Source organism: Narcine bancroftii, chromosome 3 (genome assembly GCF_036971445.1).
Source record: "Narcine bancroftii isolate sNarBan1 chromosome 3, sNarBan1.hap1, whole genome shotgun sequence".
NCBI lineage: Eukaryota > Metazoa > Chordata > Chondrichthyes > Torpediniformes > Narcinidae > Narcine > Narcine bancroftii.
In genome coordinates, this window is record NC_091471.1 from 281127824 (window position 1) to 281144640 (window position 16817).

Sequence of the window (16817 nt, forward strand, 5' to 3'; positions counted from 1 at the left end):
TCCTCCATTCCTTGGAGTGGGACTCTCAACCCTCCCTTATCCCTCATCTTTCACTCCATCACATCATCTTTCATTATTTCCACTGGTTCTAACTAGACCCCACCACTTGCCACACCTACCCCTCCCTACCCCTTTCCTCATTCAGCAGGGATCACTCCCTCTGACTCCCTGGTCCACTCATCCTTCCCTACCCACCTCTCTGTGATACTTACCCCTGCAACCACACTTGCTCTTCCACCTCCTTCATCTTCCAGGGGCCCAAACAGCACTCCCATATGAGGCAGAGATTCATGACCACCTCCATAAGAGAGAGAGAGGGAGCAGAATTTAGACCATTCAACCCATTCAATCTTACTTTCAACTGTATTTTTCTGCCTTCTATCCAGCCCATTGAATATTCAGAATAATTTCAATGATTTCCCCCCCCCAACCCCAAATCTGGCACTAAAAGTAGTCCTGTAGAAACCCAAACAAAGCTTCAATGAGCCTCATGTCATCTGGTTCTTGAATGTTCTGCCAAATGGCACAACTTCTCACTGTCGATGTTTGCATTTTGTGAATATTTTTATCACAGCCTTCCCAAAGGAAAACACTTCCAGGTTCCTCAGCTTTTCCTTAGCTCATCAGCCCCATATCCTGAAACCATTCCAGTAAGTGCATTCTCTCCAGTGGCTTTAATATCATCCAAGGTGTTCAGACCAGAATCTTTTTCAATAGTTTGTGACTTAGCCAGTCTTTTATTGGAGTTTTTCAGTTTATTTCACATTTGATTCTCATGCTTCTATTAATATATTCGCTTCCCTACACTATAGCCTCTTTCTCAACTATCCTTGCTACAATCAAACAATTATTTTTGCCCAGATGACCTTTCAAATTTCTGCCCTTTGCACGACTGTACTTCTGAAACGGAATCTTTCGAGGTTTCACTGCATTAAATTCTGTCTGCCGCGCATTGGCCCATTTTACCAGGTTGCATGTCTCCTCTTGAAACTTACCATGATCCTCTTATTTTCTGCTATGCTTTCATGTTTTGTCTTTGTAACTGTCAACCTCACACTCAGTCAAGACTATACACGTGCATCAGATGAAACCGGGTCCCAGCACCAGAAACAGTTCTGACTACCTTCCACCAGCCATCAACATCAAGAATTTCTCATCCACTGTTCGATTGGCTTCTGTCTTGTTGACAAGCCCATTATGGGGGACTTCATCAAGTTCTTGTGGAAGTCTGTTTGCAGAACATCTAGCCCTTTCCCATTGTAACCCTCTGATTTATTTATTTTTATCTCATGGAAATAAATACTCTGTTATGATTCTCCTTTTACAGATCCTTGCCGGCTATTGTAAATTCATTTCTAATTTTCCAGGAGGCTGTTAATTTACAGAAGATTGCAGTACAGTACAGGCCACTATCAACCTACTCCACAATAACCTAATTTTTCAGTACCTTGCATCAATAACCCTCTATTTATCTTCCATCCAGGTGCCTATTTAAGATTTTTTAAATGTCCTTTTGTACCAACCTTCACCACCAACCCCAGCAATGGATTCCAGGTACCCACCATTCTCTATATTTTAAAACAAAATGTCTCTGATGTGTCTCCTAAACTTTCCTCCACTCATATTTAAATAGATGTCTTCTGGTATTTGCTATTGTTGCCTCTGGAAAAAGGCTGGCTCTCAACTCTTTCCAAGCCCTTTGTAATCTTGTCTACATCCTTCATTGCTCCAAAGAGAAAACCCCTAGCTTTGTAAACCTTGCTGTACAAGACCAATTTTGCCCCAGATTATTGTTTTGAAAGCTTTCTCTTGCTATGGTTAGGCTGACTTTGCACCAAAGCGATGCCCTATTCAAGGTTACTGTGCCACCACTCTTACTTTGATGTTTTGGGCAAAGGACTTCATCAGTCCCAAGTATGTCCCATCTGGCAGCATATTAACCTTGACTCCAAAGTTTCCTATTCCAGAAATGACAATAGCAAAGTTTGCTGAATTGCCAGAGGTCTCATCTTTCCGATGAGATGCTGAACCCAGACTTCATCACCTTCAAGTGCACACACAATCTATTTCAAGGCACATCATCCACAGAGCCTTGAGATATCTTTATCCATGAATCAGATCATCTGATCATTGTTACATTTTTTTTCTGGGCCTTTTCTGTGCATGAATTGATAGCTATTTCTCCCACATATCATAGAGGTCATGGTACGTATTGGTGCCAATAACACAAGCAGGAAGAGGTCCTGCAAAGTAAGTTTAGGGAGTTAAGAAAGAGGCTGAAGAGCAGGACTTCCAGGATGATAATCTCTGGTTTACTCCTGATGCCAAGAACTAGCAAAGGTCAAAACAGGAAGATAGTGCAGACTAGTGTGGCTGCGGAGATGGGGCAGGCTTTCAAGTTCTTGGATCATTGGGACCTTTTCTGGGGAAGGGTGACCTTTGCAAATGAGAGAAACTGCACCTGAACTCGAGGGGAACCAATATCCTGGCAGGGCAGTTTGCTAATGCTGTTAGTGGGGGGGGTTATACTAGATTCGCTGGGGCACAGGAACCAAAGTGAAGAAGCAGAGGAGGAGGTGGTTGGCGCACAAGTAAGGAGAGCTGTTAGCGAGTTTGTGTGGAAGTACAGGCAGAGAGAGGAAAATTGCAGCCATGGGGTTGTGTTGCAATGGAACAGGGACACAGCATCCAATGTAACATATAAAGATATTTAAATACATGCAGCACAAGAAATAAACCTTGTAGTACAGCTGTGGATTGGCAGGTATGATGTTGTAGCCATCGTGGAGTTGGGGCTAAAGGATGGATGTCATTGGGAGCTGAATGTCCAAGGAAAGGCAGATAAGCAGAGGGGGTGGCCTGGCTCTGTTGGTAAGGCACAATGTTAATTCATTCGAAAGAGGTGACATCAGATCAGAAGATATAGAATCATTTTGGGTTCAGTTAAGAAATGGCAAGGGTCAAAAAATACTGTTGGCTGTTGTATACAGGTCTCCACACAGTAGCCGGGATGTGGACAACAATTTGCGACAGCAGATAGAAAAGGCATGTCAGAAGGACAATGTTATGAGGGATTTTAATATGTAAGTAGATTGGGAAAACCAGGTTGGCACTGGATCTTGAGAGATTTTGTAGAAAGCCTATGAGATGGCTTTTGAGAGCAGCTTGTTGATGAGCCCATGAGGGGATCAGCTGTACTGGAGTGGGTTTTGTGTCATGCACCCGAGGTGATTAGAGAGCTAAGAGTGTCCCCATTAGGGGCCAGTAATCACAATATGAGATCAATTTTGAGATTTAACAAAGAGAAACTAGTCAGATGAGCCAATATTTCAGTGGAGTAAAAAGAAATTACAGTGACGTGGGAGAGAGACTGGGCAAAGTAGATTGGAAGGGGCAACAAGTAGGGAAGATGACCGCGCAGCAATAGATGGGGTTTCTTCAAAATATGGGCAAGGTGCAGGATAAATACAGGCCAAAAAGGAGAAATATTTGAATGTAAAACAGTCGCAACTGTGGCTGACAAGGGAAGTCAAAGTCAACTTGAAAGCAAAAGAGAAGGTTACAAAAAATTAGTGGGAAGATAGAGGATCGGGACATTTTTAAAATGTTACAGAAGGTAACTAAAAACTATGAGGGAAAAGATTAAGTATGAAAGTAGCCTAGCAAATGTTATCAAAGAAGATACAAAAAGCTTATTCAAATATACAAAGAATAAAAGAGAGTTGGGAGCTGATATAGGACCACTAGAAAATGACCCTGGAGAAATAATAATGGGAGACATGGAGATGGCGGAGGAAGTAAATGAGTATTTTGCATCAGCCTTCACTGTGCCAGATGTCGAAGGGTATCAGGGACAGGAAGTGAGTACAATTACTATTTCAAGGGAGAAGGTGCTCAAAGCTGAAATGTCTAAGGGTGGAGAAGTCTCCAGGACCAGATGAATTTCACCCTTGTGATCAGAAAGAGGTAGCGGTAGAGATTGTGGAGACATTGGTAATGATCGTTCAGGAATCAATAGATCCTGGCATGGTCCCAGAGGTCTGGGAAATTGCAGATGTCACCCTACTATTCAAGAAGGGTGGGAAGCAGCAGAAAGGAAATTATAGGCCAGTGAGCCTGACGTCATTGGTTAGGAAGATAATAGAATAGATTGTAAAGGATAAGGTTACTTAGGGGAACATGCCAGGATAGACCAAAGCCAGCATGGTTTCTTTAAGGGAAAATCTTGCTTGACAAACTTTTGTGAAATTGACAAGCAGGCTGGATAAGGGAAATGCAATGGATGTTGTGTATTTGAATTTTCAGAAGGCTTTTGACAAGGTGCCACACTTGAGGCAAGATAAGACCCAATGGTGTAGCAGGAAACATACTAGCATGGGTAGAGCATTGCTGTTAGGTAGAAATAAAAGGACATATTCTGATTGGCTGCCAATTGTTAGTAGGATGTGACAAGGTAGCTTCTATGCGACAGGACTAGAAATGCAGTTAGTAGATTGGAAGGAGGTACTTACAGTCTTTTAATCTCTACTGTTGATAGCCATCTAGAGAACTAAGCTCTGATTTAAATACTCTTCAAAAAAGGACACTTGCTGCTGTCAACCACAAGTGTGGGGTCGCCATGGGAGCTATGAACTGTGCCCGCTCACAACGTAACCTCTTTGCTTTGTGGACACACATAATGTCGCCAGTTTTCTCTCTGAGGTTTCAAGTAATTGAAGAAGCTGGACAAGCAGAAGAAAGGGGCAGGGAGCTGGGTTGGGGGTAATGATGTACAGCATTGAATAAAGCAGTTTACATGGAATAAGTGTTGTGTTACAATCATATGTATTCTGTTGCTAATCGTCAACTGTCAATAACAGGGATGGGCAATCTATGGCCCCAGATCCAAATTTATCCAACTTTGTAGTTGGGGTACTTTCTTTTCGTTCTATCTCTCATTCCCATCAATGACACAGCTTTGAAGCTAATTGTAGCACCTGAGTTGGGTTTCCTAGTGAAATCACAGGAAATGACACAACCTGCTTTGCTTTTTGTTGCAATGGGCTTCCTCGGCTTGGTTTTTCTTTCTGTTGTACCATAATTCTAGTCTTTTACTAAATGGGTGCGATGCAGGCAAAATTTTCATAACTAAAATGTATTAACTTTAAGCTAATACATATTGCTGCCCTGTAATGTGCTTCACCTACAACCCATATCCTAGTGGCTATGGATGGCTTTACTGACTCCCGAGTTAACCAATTAAGCAAACAACAATATTTGGTCCCCATAGGATTCGATTCCGAAATGTTGGTTGCCCTTTACTTCCTATTAATGTTGTGTGACCTGCTGAGTTTCTCCAGTATGTTTGTTTGGCATTAGTTTGACAAGTACTTGGTAGTCAATAATGATTGGTTTATGCAATACTCAGGGTGAAGTAATACAACTTCTGCATCTTGCATAGGGTACAGTTGTTTCTTCCCTTTTCTTGAAGTAGCAATGGCTTGAAGGATGCGATTTATAGACCAGGAGTGGGCAACCTTTTACCATATGTGGGCCGGATGGTGTGTCAGTGATTGAACAACAGGCTGTACTGATGCTACAATCAATGAAATAAATAAATTAATAGATTAATTAATTTATAAATAAATTAATAAATAAATTGATAGATGAATGGAATGAATATGATGGTGCATTTCCGGTCAGAGAAGGCATCTTCAAATCTGGAAATGCACCAAAAAATTCACGAGTTGGTCGTTTTATTGTTCCATTAAAATGAAACAATAAAAAAAATGTCAGAAAGGAGAAAAATTAATCACAGTAAAAACAAAATAATTAACCCCAAAAACACGCAGCAGTGAGAGGGGGAGAATGTCACACAGAGAGGGATGGGCCATGTCACACCGAGAGGGAGGAAGTGACTGAGGGAGGGGCATGTCACACAAGGAGGGAGGGGCAATGTCACACCGAGAGGGAGGAAGTGACTGAGAGGGGGAGAATGTCACACAAGGAGGGAGGGGGCCATGACACACCAAGAGGGAGGAAGTGACTGAGGGGGGATTTGCGCACAGCTAAGGGGAGGGGGAATCTCGCGCAGAGTGTGGGGGGTCTCCAAGAGCAGGTGAGCCACGCACTATGTGGGTGGGGGGGGAGAGAGCCTCACACCGAGGGATGGCGGGGTAGGGCAGAGAGCCTCATACCGAAGGGTGGGGGGGGGGGAGCCATGGACCAGCCTGGATAAATTTGGATCTTGGGCCGTAGATTACCCATCCCTGTAATTTACAGTTGACGATTAGCAACAGAATACATGTGATTGTAACACTTCACTTACTCCATGTAAACTACTTTATTCAATGCCTTACATGATTACAATGTGTTATCTTCCTCCCAACCCAGCTCCCCGCCCCTTCTGCTTGTCCAGCTTCTTCAATTACTTGAAACCTCAGAGAGAAAACTGGCGACATTATGTGTGTCCACAAAGCAAAGAGGTTACGTTGTGAACGGCCACAGTTCATAGCTCCCATGGCGACCCCACACTTGTGGTTGACCGCAGCAAGTGTCCTTTTTTGAAGAGTATTTAAATCAGTGCTTAGTTCTCTAGATGGTTATCAACAGTAGAGATTAAAAGACTGTAAGTAGCAGTGAGAACAGATTATAGATTACTGCTCAGTGATCTGTTTACTACGTTGGGTAGTGAAGGGAAAAGCAATTGAATTTCATGTGCAATGTTGAGATGCTTCGGAAAATTACTCCATTAGATGGAAGAGAGCCTATCACAAATAAAGGTAGTGTGATTGTTGGGTAATTCAGCCCTACATTCATCAGGACAGTTTCTTTACTCAGTTCATTCCAGCTACCTCATGAATGATGGTTTAGACATAGACTTAACAGCTCAGTAACAGGTCATTTCGGCCCATGAGCCCGCACTGCCCAATTTACAAACAATTGACCTACAACCCCAGTACATTTTGAACAGTGGGAGGAAACTGAAGCACCCAGAGGAAGCCCATGCAGACATGGGAGAATGTACAATATGTCTCCTTAGAGACAGTGCAGAATTTGAACCCCAATCGCTGGCGCATAACAGACAGTGCAGGATTTGAACCCCGATCGCTGGCGCTGTAACAGACAGTGCAGGATTTGAACCCCGATCGCTGGCGCTGTAACAGACAGTGCAGGATTTGAACCCCGATCGCTGGCGCGGTAACAGACAGTGCAGGATTTGAACCCTGATCGCTGGCGCTGTAACAGACAGTGCAGGATTTGAACCCTGATCGCTGGCGCTGTAGCAGACAGTGCAGGATTTGAACCCCGATCGCTGGCGCTGTAACAGACAGTGCAGGATTTGAACTCCGATCGCTGGCGCTGTAACAGACAGTGCAGGATTTGAACTCGGATCGCTGGCGCTGTAACAGACAGTGCAGGATTTGAACTCCGATCGCTGGCGCTGTAACAGACAGTGCAGGATTTGAACTCCGATCGCTGGCGCTGTAACAGACAGTGCAGGATTTGAACCCCGATCGCTGGCGCTGTAACAGACAGTGCAGGATTTGAACCCCGATCGCTGGCGCTGTAACAGACAGTGCAGGATTTGAACCCCGATCGCTGGCGCTGTAACAGACAGTGCAGGATTTGAACCCCGATCGCTGGCGCTGTAACAGACAGTGCAGGATTTGAACTCCGATCGCTGGCGCTGTAACAGACAGTGCAGGATTTGAACTCCGATCGCTGGCGCTGTAACAGACAGTGCAGGATTTGAACTCCGATCGCTGGCGCTGTAACAGACAGTGCAGGATTTGAACTCCGATCGCTGGCGCTGTAACAGACAGTGCAGGATTTGAACTCCGATCTCTGGCGCTGTAACAGACAGTGCAGGATTTGAACTCCGATCTCTGGCGCTGTAACAGACAGTGCAGGATTTGAACCCCGATCGCTGGCGCTGTAACAGACAGTGCAGGATTTGAACCCCGATCGCTGGCGCTGTAACAGACAGTGCAGGATTTGAAACCCGATCGCTGGCGCTGTAACAGACAGTGCAGAATTTGAAACCCGATCGCTGGCGCTGTAACAGACAGTGCAGGATTTGAAACCCGATCGCTGGCGCTGTAGCAGACAGTGCAGGATTTGAAACCCGATCGCTGGCGCTGTAGCAGACAGTGCAGGATTTGAACCCCGATCGCTGGCGCTGTAGCAGACAGTGCAGGATTTGAACCCCGATCGCTGGCGCTGTAACAGACAGTGCAGGATTTGAACCCCGATCGCTGGCGCTGTAGCAGACAGTGCAGGATTTGAACCCCGATCGCTGGCGCTGTAGCAGACAGTGCAGGATTTGAACCCCGATCGCTGGCGCTGTAGCAGACAGTGCAGGATTTGAACCCCGATCGCTGGCGCTGTAGCAGACAGTGCAGGATTTGAACCCCGATCGCTGGCGCTGTAGCAGACAGTGCAGGATTTGAACCCCGATCGCTGGCGCTGTAGCAGACAGTGCAGGATTTGAACCCCGATCGCTGGCGCTGTAGCAGACAGTGCAGGATTTGAACCCCGATCGCTGGCGCTGTAGCAGACAGTGCAGGATTTGAACCCCGATCGCTGGCGCTGTAGCAGACAGTGCAGGATTTGAACCCCGATCGCTGGCGCTGTAGCAGACAGTGCAGGATTTGAACCCCGATCGCTGGCGCTGTAGCAGACAGTGCAGGATTTGAACCCCGATCGCTGGCGCTGTAGCAGACAGTGCAGGATTTGAACCCCGATCGCTGGCGCTGTAGCAGACAGTGCAGGATTTGAACCCCGATCGCTGGCGCTGTAGCAGACAGTGCAGGATTTGAACCCCGATCGCTGGCGCTGTAGCAGACAGTGCAGGATTTGAACCCCGATCGCTGGCGCTGTAGCAGACAGTGCAGGATTTGAACCCCGATCGCTGGCGCTGTAGCAGACAGTGCAGGATTTGAACCCCGATCGCTGGCGCTGTAGCAGACAGTGCAGGATTTGAACCCCGATCGCTGGCGCTGTAGCAGACAGTGCAGGATTTGAACCCCGATCGCTGCCGCTGTAGCAGACAGTGCAGGATTTGAACCCCGATCGCTGGCGCTGTAGCAGACAGTGCAGGATTTGAACCCCGATCGCTGGCGCTGTAGCAGACAGTGCAGGATTTGAACCCCGATCGCTGGCGCTGTAGCAGACAGTGCAGGATTTGAACCCCGATCGCTGGCGCTGTAGCAGACAGTGCAGGATTTGAACCCCGATCGCTGGCGCTGTAGCAGACAGTGCAGGATTTGAACCCCGATCGCTGGCGCTGTAGCAGACAGTGCAGGATTTGAACCCCGATCGCTGGCGCTGTAGCAGACAGTGCAGGATTTGAACCCCGATCGCTGGCGCTGTAGCAGACAGTGCAGGATTTGAACCCCGATCGCTGGCGCTGTAGCAGACAGTGCAGGATTTGAACCCCGATCGCTGGCGCTGTAGCAGACAGTGCAGGATTTGAACCCCGATCGCTGGCGCTGTAGCAGACAGTGCAGGATTTGAACCCCGATCGCTGGCGCTGTAGCAGACAGTGCAGGATTTGAACCCCGATCGCTGGCGCTGTAGCAGACAGTGCAGGATTTGAACCCCGATCGCTGGCGCTGTAGCGGACAGTGCAGGATTTGAACCCCGATCGCTGGCGCTGTAGCGGACAGTGCAGGATTTGAACCCCGATCGCTGGCGCTGTAGCGGACAGTGCAGGATTTGAACCCCGATCGCTGGCGCTGTAGCGGACAGTGCAGGATTTGAACCCCGATCGCTGGCGCTGTAGCGGACAGTGCAGGATTTGAACCCCGATCGCTGGCGCTGTAGCGGACAGTGCAGGATTTGAACCCCGATCGCTGGCGCTGTAGCGGACAGTGCAGGATTTGAACCCCGATCGCTGGCGCTGTAGCGGACAGTGCAGGATTTGAACCCCGATCGCTGGCGCTGTAGCGGACAGTGCAGGATTTGAACCCCGATCGCTGGCGCTGTAGCGGACAGTGCAGGATTTGAACCCCGATCGCTGGCGCTGTAGCGGACAGTGCAGGATTTGAACCCCGATCGCTGGCGCTGTAGCGGACAGTGCAGGATTTGAACCCCGATCGCTGGCGCTGTAGCGGACAGTGCAGGATTTGAACCCCGATCGCTGGCGCTGTAGCGGACAGTGCAGGATTTGAACCCCGATCGCTGGCGCTGTAGCGGACAGTGCAGGATTTGAACCCCGATCGCTGGCGCTGTAGCGGACAGTGCAGGATTTGAACCCCGATCGCTGGCGCTGTAGCGGACAGTGCAGGATTTGAACCCCGATCGCTGGCGCTGTAGCGGACAGTGCAGGATTTGAACCCCGATCGCTGGCGCTGTAGCGGACAGTGCAGGATTTGAACCCCGATCGCTGGCGCTGTAGCGGACAGTGCAGGATTTGAACCCCGATCGCTGGCGCTGTAGCGGACAGTGCAGGATTTGAACCCCGATCGCTGGCGCTGTAGCGGACAGTGCAGGATTTGAACCCCGATCGCTGGCGCTGTAGCGGACAGTGCAGGATTTGAACCCCGATCGCTGGCGCTGTAGCGGACAGTGCAGGATTTGAACCCCGATCGCTGGCGCTGTAGCGGACAGTGCAGGATTTGAACCCCGATCGCTGGCGCTGTAGCGGACAGTGCAGGATTTGAACCCCGATCGCTGGCGCTGTAGCGGACAGTGCAGGATTTGAACCCCGATCGCTGGCGCTGTAGCGGACAGTGCAGGATTTGAACCCCGATCGCTGGCGCTGTAGCGGACAGTGCAGGATTTGAACCCCGATCGCTGGCGCTGTAACGGTGCTGTGCAGGATTTGAACCCCGATCGCTGGCGCTGTAACGGTGCTGTGCAGGATTTGAACCCCGATCGCTGGCGCTGTAACGGTGCTGTGCAGGATTTGAACCCCGATCGCTGGCGCTGTAACGGTGCTGTGCAGGATTTGAACCCCGATCGCTGGCGCTGTAACAGTGCTGTGCAGGATTTGAACCCCGATCGCTGGCGCTGTAACAGTGCTGTACAGGATTTAAACCTCGATCGCTGGCGCTGTAACAGTGCTGTGCAGGATTTGAACACCGATCGCTGGCGCTGTAACAGTGCTGTGCTAACTGTGTTGCTCTTTCACAAGTGGGGATACTTGCTAATGTTCTGGAGACACAGAAATCTGGAGCAAAGGAAACAAACTACTGGAGGTATTCAGGGGGTCAAGCAGTTTGGGATTTTTTTGTGGTTGAGGGGCCCTTCAGGCCCATGAAACCTGTGCTGTCCAATTACAGCCAATTAACTGTCAACCCTACATTATGGAGGGTGGAGAAATCTGGAGCATTCAGAGAAAAGCCCATGCAGGTCCATTCCAAAATGGATGCTGGAGGAACACAGCCAATTAAGCAGTAACTTCCAGATAGGACAAAGGTTGCTGATCCAAAACTGCCCTTGTAGACCCATTATTTCTACGTGCTCCTGCTCCACTGAACTGATATCATTACTCCACTCCACTCCACACTGACATGTCTGTCCATGACCTCGTGTATTGTCATACTTGAGCCACCTGGAGGAACGACATCTTGTATTCCATCTGGGCATTCTCCAGACAGGAGAAATATTGACTTGTCCAATTTCTGTTAATCCACTCTCTGTGGCTCTCTTTTTCCTTACCCTCTGTCTCCATTCCCCCAACTCCCCACCCCCTTTCCTCTCCTATCAGAAAGCTACCCTCCGCTCTTTCCTCCATCACTCTCCCCATCAGTTTTTTTCTCTCCTACCCTCCCACCTGAGCTCCTCCCTCTGATCTGCCCTTCCTACCTCCTCTTCTTCCCCCACCCCCCCCACCCCCGCCACCACCAACCCCCCCCCCCCCCCCCCCCACACCTTTTCATTCAGGTCCCTGCCAGTTTTTGTTTATTTTGCGCCTGAGCCCTTAGGAATATTACCGGTAGTTACCTTTTACTTACTATGGATACTACATAACCTGCTGAGTTTCTCCAGCACTTTTGTCACTTCCACTTGACCCCGACATCTTCAGACTTTCTTCTTCACCTCCATGAAAGGAAGGTCCAATGGGACCAATGGAGGAGGGGATATGGCAAGTGGTGGTGAAGCTGGGGAAAGTGTACTGAAAATTTAGAATCAATGAAAAAGAGCTGGATGGATCAAAACCTGAGACTGCTACTTAGCCTCGTTGCAAATGATGTCAAATCCATGTTGAGGTCAGACACAAATCGACGAATCTTGGGTAGAGAAGCAATTATTTGCTGGTTTTTGTCAGCAATTGGTGTAGAAATTAGGCTGTGAATAAACCCAGACATTTGTGCCTTTAGATGTGATTAATACACAGTTGGCAAGTCTTTAATTAAAATGCTTAGAAATTGGACTCATTTACATCCTTTTTTTATCCATGAGCTAAAGCCTTTGTAATTAGTTCTGAATTAATCTTGGAGTATATTACACTGAAAGCAGTGACCTGTGGGTGAATTGAAGTGGACCTGCAAGATTTCATTTTCAGTTCAAATTCAGCACAATGCGGCGTGGTCTAGCTGGCAGATGTGCATTTTCCATGGTCACCACCCTCATTTACCCTTGATTGCATAGAGAGATCTCTTTTAAAGCCCTGTCCTACCACCCATTAGGGGCAGATGCTACCCTTGCCCCTCTCTCTGTGGTTCACCTTCCCCACACTCTGTGTCCTCTACCTCATTCCGAGAATCAGGATGAGTGATGGAGTGGCTCATCGTCGAGCAAGCGACTGCTTTCTGTGATGTGGGTGCAAGTCAACTCCTTAAGAGAAAACTGCAATAATGATTTTTCAAAACAAGGTGTCCAAAATTTTCCCCCTTTTTTGTTTTTGCTGTGGGCACTAAGAGGGTACTCATTCATCAAAGAATCCCTGAAGCCTGATTTCTCTGGAAATGCAACTCATTGAAAGCTTCCCCAAGGTTGATTCTGATGTCAATCTGGCCATCTCCTTGAGTATATCACTGCCTTAGATCATGCAATAGTTCGTGAGGTCTCTGTGCACAGTTGACGATGATCCACTTTGTTGTCTGTGGAGAGTGAGGGCTGATTGTTGTCCTCTGAGCAACCAATTTGATGAACAGTCACCAAATCATTGAATAATGCAAAGAACATAATGTACAAATAGAAAATTAAGCATGTTGTTCATCTCTCTCATCACCTTATCTTCTTCCATCTTCCATTGTTCCCATAAGAATAAGGTAATGTGGCGGTACCATGTTTGAAAATACAAAAGGAAGAATCTATTAGATGCCCCTGAGGCAAAGTGCCTTGGCTGCTTTCCTCTGAAGTCACAGAGAGATGAAACACTGAAACAGGCTGTTTTGCCACAGACTTCACATCGATTATCAACCATATTTACACTAATCCTACATGTTTGCCTTGTCCATTAATTTTCAGGGTGATGATGTAGAAAATTACAACCAAAACTTGATGTTCAGTATTGCAGCTTTGCAAATATTTCCAGCTTCTCTTATATATAAACTATATATAAACTAAAACTCAAAGAATTGTGTGAAAAATTCAAAGAAGTCAGACAGAATGGAAAAAAGGCTCTGCAGCTTTCTGAGTCGGTCGTGACCCTCAAGCACCGACTTACACCAGTCTGTCACTAATGCATTGAATTCCCACTCCCACCATATCTTACCATTCACTGACATCCTGGGGATGATATGCAGAAATTGATTGTTTCATTGTCACATGTACTGAGAGTAAAAAGCTTTGTTTTATGTGCTATCCAGGCAACTCAACATTCAGTGCCGTAGTTTTTAAACAACAAAAAAAGCAACAGTGGAGGGATTGGTGTTAAATAGGTTAAATTATGCAGGATTGGAGAAAAATACAACAAAACTGTGTAGGGTACAGTTAAATCATTGTAAAGGTATAATTTTTAGCCAGTGAGAGATCCATTTAAGAGTCTGATAACAGCAGGAAAGATACTGTCCTTGAATCTAGAGATTTGTTTTAAAACTCGTATATCTTCTGCCTGATGGAAAGGGAAAGAAGTGAGGGTGACTGGAGTGGGACGGGCTATTTAATATTCTGGAAACGTTCCCAAGATAGTGGGAGGAATAGGTGGATGTCGGTGGGGAGGAGGTTGGTTTGTGTGATGGCCTGACCTGCATTCACAATTTTGTGTCTGTCGGTCTTGGACAGAGCAGTTCCTGTTGCAAGCTGTGATGCAATCCGAGAGATTACTTTCTATGATGTATCTGTAAAAGTTAGAGACCTCAGGCTATTGAGAAAGGACAGTTATTAATTGTGGCATCATTATATTAGGGCCAGGGCAGGTTGTGTTATTGATGTTAACTCCTAAAATATTTTTCATCATCTCCACCTTGGCACCATTGATACGTGCAGGGATATATGCTCGCCTCTATTTCCTGAACATTGTAACCAGCTCCTTCATTTTGCTTACATCGAGGGTGAGGTTGTTATCCTGACACCACGCACCAGACTTTCCATCTTCTTCCAATAATCCATCTCATCATTGTGCAGGTTTATAGGATAATACAGAATATCGCAATCTAGAACATTACAGCACAGTGCAGGCCTTTTTGCCTATGATGTTGTGCCGACCTATGTAATCCTCCTCCAAAACAGTCTAATCCTTCGTAACCTCACAGCCATGACCCTTAATTTTTCTTGTATCCATATCCAAAGAGTCTTTTGAAGTAAAACATGAATGTCTGCAGATGCATTGATTGAAGTAAAAACACAATGCTGGAGAAACTCAGCAGGTCAAACAGGTTCTTTATATTGCAAAGATATATAACCAATATTTCAGGTTTACTTTCTCAAAGGAGAGTGGCAACCCGCTCTCCCAGAGGCGCACTTGATGAATCTAACTTCTCATCCCAACTAATGGGTGGTCCCAACAAAAACAGGGTATTGGCCAACATGCCAAACCCATTGTCTTTGAAAGTCCATCACGGAATCAAGAACTGCTCAGGGCTCACCTCTTTCTTTCGGCAAAATATCTCGAGACCAATCCTGCCGACTACGCCAATTGTCCTGGGTAAACTTGTACCTCTCACTTTGTTCGTTTTAGATTGGTCACAGTGTTTGAGCTACTGAAATAAAATAGACACACACGCCAAGAGCACTTCAGTTTACACAAATCTTTATTACAAATTCTAAAGCTGATATCAAACTACAATATGCAAGCCCTTCCCAATTATACTTAACAATGCCTGGACTGGTCCCAGCTGCCGAAGCGAGGCAACGACCGCACACTTGTAGTAGGTTGTCGGGGTCCCAGTAGCAGCTTCTCCACCTCCCCCGACCGGGACGTTAGCTGGACTCTAGAAGTTCTTCTTCTTGCTGAGAGATGTTGCCACCTCTCGGAGAGTCTCCACTTCAGCAGTGGGACCATGGCTTATGTTACCCAAAAATTGCTTACTCAAGCACTTATTCCCAGCACAAAAAGAAAGATAAGCGAGCAAGCTAGCATGCTTCAGCTTCTATCGAATAACACAACTTTCACCTTATCACTTTGAATACAGTGGTTTATTTTGCATCAAGGTTAGGTCTCTGCCTGAAAGACTGTGACCAAAACAAGCAGGAAGATTAAATTTTCGGTACACAGATGTCTTTTTGTCAGATAACTGCATCTCTGGGCCCCATGGTGGAATTTAGCTTATGTCTGCTGAGTCTCAAGCAGGTTACTGATTCTCAGCCTTGCAGGAGCAAAAAACATGGTTTAAAGCTGAAGCAAAAAGAATGGTTTAAATCCTCCAATACAGAGCCCTTCATCAAGGAATGAGCAAAATGTAGGCAGGTGTCTGAATAAAATGGTGGGGGTGGGACGGGCTGGGAGAGGAGCACAGGCTCATAGATGGATAAAGGAGGGAAGGCACAGAAGTGTAAACGGGGGAAGGGGGTGGTTCTGAATGGAGAGGGAAGGGGATGAAGAGCGAGGAAAGGAGACAGAGGGATGGGGAAGAACAGGGAGAACCTGGAGAAGTTAATGTTGATACCATCTGATCCAGATGGAATAATAGATGTGGCTCCTCCAATTTATGAGCGGGCCTTGTTTTGGCAGTGCATGATGCATGGACAGACATTTCAGCGTGGGAGTCAGGCGCATAAGATCCTCGGCCACTGGGAGATCCTTGTCCTTGATGCAGACAGTGTGAAGGTGGTCAGCGAAGCGATCTCCCACTCTACGTCCAGTCTCTCTGATGTAGAGAAGGCCACAACAGGAGCACTGGATACAGTAGATCACTCCCGCAGATTCACAAGTGAAGTGTTGCTTCACTTGGAAGGATTGTTTGGGGCCCCGAATGGTGGTTGAAGGAGGAGGTGAGGGCGCAAGTATGGCACTTCATGTGATCACACAGTAAGGTGCCAAAGGGGTGATTAGTAGGAAAGAATGAATGGACAAGAGAATTCAGAGGGCACAGTCCCTACAGAAGGAGGGGAGGGGAAGATGTGTCTGTTGAAGGTGATGGAACTTTGCATATGTTAGGTGAGGAGACTGGTGGATGGTATCTGAGAACAAGGGGAAGTTAAATTGTTTCTCCCCCCCCCCAACCACCCTCTACACCTCTTCATCTTTCTCTTCTCAAAATCTACCAATTACTGACAGGGATTATCTGTCTTCAAACCCACAGAGACAATAAATTACTCCAGTGACAGGAACATAAAACATGTTATTCATCTTAATCTGCACCTGATTATACTTCCCCCAACTCCCTGGAGTGCTCAAACAAAACAAAAGCATTTGTGTACTTGCAGGAAGAGCTCAATTTGGAACTTTGAGAAACACTGTCCTGATTATTATCACATCATGGGTTAGGCAAAAAAACATCCTA

General features: G+C 46.8%; 1 protein-coding gene across 5 annotated transcripts in view; it reads left to right on the plus strand.

Annotated features, from left to right (window-relative positions):
* The window catches only part of tmem184a (transmembrane protein 184a), a 93505-nt gene that overhangs the window by 50717 nt on the left and 25971 nt on the right, over window positions 1-16817 (plus strand). The gene's annotated exons all lie outside the window — the stretch shown is intronic.